Below are 1,755 nucleotides of genomic sequence, written 5' to 3'. Positions count from 1 at the left end.
ACAACCTCCTATGGTTCAAGCTAATCAAGGTGTTCGTGTAGCACCACTAATTGTGAATCCTCCCATTAAATTAAGAGACTATTATGTGCCTAATGAATATAATGCACCCACTTGCACTCAGTTGCCTCCATTTAGAGTACATCACAAATCAAACCACAAACCATTCAAATGTTTCCTAACTATCATGGACTTCCTAGTGAAGAACCTTGTAAGCATTTGGATGAGTTTCTTAAAGTGTGTTCCACCGTGAAATACACGGACATTCTGAAAGAAGTTTTAAGACTTAAACTTTTTCCTTTCACCCTTAAAGACAAGGCAAAATATTGGTTCAACAATCTTAGGCCTTTTTCGATAACCTCTTGGGCGGAAATGCAACAAGAGTTCTTGAAAAAGTACTATCCTGTTTCTAAGACCAATGCCATGAGAACTTTAATTAGAAATTTTTCTCAAGGGGATGGGGAAATGTTTTATGAGGTATGGGAAAGATTCAATGACTTGTTTAGGAAGTGCCCACATCATGACATACCTAAGTGGCAACTAGTTCAATATTTCTTTGAAAGTTTACCGGATAATTACAAGGGTATGGTTAATGCATCTGTGGGTGGTTCTTATCTTGATAAGCATGAAAATGATTTGTGGCAATTATATAAAAGCATAAGTGAGAATTCAATGCATAGGTCCTTATCTTCTAAAAATGGTAGAAATCTAGGTGGAAGGAAGAATGTCGGCTTAAATCAAGTCGACAACTCCAATGACATAGCTGCCGAGATGAAATCCTTATCTCAAAGGTTTAATCAATTTTTGATCAACCAAAATTCGGCGAATCAAGTATCTTCTTCCCCTACTCATAATGAATCTTGCATGACTTGTTTAAGTGTCTTGCATTCTACTTCCAATTGTCCCCAAGGACATGTGCAAAGTGAGCCCCATGAGCAAGTCAATGCTACATTTGTTAATCAAGGGAATAATCCCTATGGCACTCATTACAATTCAAGTTGGAGGAACCATCCGAACTTTTCTTGGAAAAGCCAAGGGGAAGGCTCAAACCCTCCCCAAGGTGGTTTTCAAGGAAAGTATGTTTGCCTCCAATGCAAAGCCAAGGTTCCTAAGGTTTTAAATCATTATTATTTCAATCACATGGAAACCAATTCTCTAATTCTTATTTCCCTAATCAACCATCATATTCTTAAGGAAATTTTAGGAGTCTCGCCTTCGAAGAGAAAGTCTTAACCACTCTAGGCACTCTAGAGGCGAACACTCAATTGCTTCATTCCCATTTTAAATCCATTGCTAAGCTAAAAACCCAAGTCGGACAAATAGCAAGTACCTTATATGCTAGAGATAAGGGGAAAATGCCGTTGAATGCACAACCAAAGCAACAATACGCTGTGCAGACTCATTCCTCATCGGAAGGTCCTACAATTGGGCATATCAATGCGGTGACAACCTTAAGAAGTGGGAAGATTGTGCAAAACCAAGTAGGTGAGTCCAATAAAGAGAGTGAACCGGTGCAACCAAAAGTTGACACCCCGTCCCATTTCTCATCATATTCCCCCTTCATTGTATATGCAAGATCATTCAAATGAGAAAGTGTTAGAAAGTGATTTGAAAAGTGAGTCCAAAATTGATTTGAAGGATGAATTGAATAAAGCCTTGAAAAAGGATTATAAAAATTCTTATGTTGAAGATTCTTCAAAGAAATTTTTTGAAAAAGCTTTTAAGCCAAGAGCTCCATTTCTGAATGCCTTAAAAGGA

The 1,755-nt window shown here is 37.8% G+C and overlaps 1 non-coding gene across 1 annotated transcript; it reads right to left on the bottom strand.

The window, feature by feature from the left end:
* Positions 1-417: 417 nt before the first annotated feature.
* LOC132297915 (small nucleolar RNA R71) lies at positions 418-524 on the bottom strand. The gene has a single exon (XR_009479454.1). It is a non-coding gene; the product is annotated as a small nucleolar RNA R71 (small nucleolar RNA).
* Positions 525-1,755: the final 1,231 nt, after the last annotated feature.

This window comes from Cornus florida, unplaced genomic scaffold (assembly GCF_030987335.1).
Source record: "Cornus florida cultivar Cherokee Brave unplaced genomic scaffold, ASM3098733v1 CherokeeBrave_3.0.0_Hap2_Chr02, whole genome shotgun sequence".
NCBI lineage: Eukaryota > Viridiplantae > Streptophyta > Magnoliopsida > Cornales > Cornaceae > Cornus > Cornus florida.
Note: the sequence above shows the minus strand (reverse complement) of the source record. Positions and strands in the feature narration are given on the sequence as shown.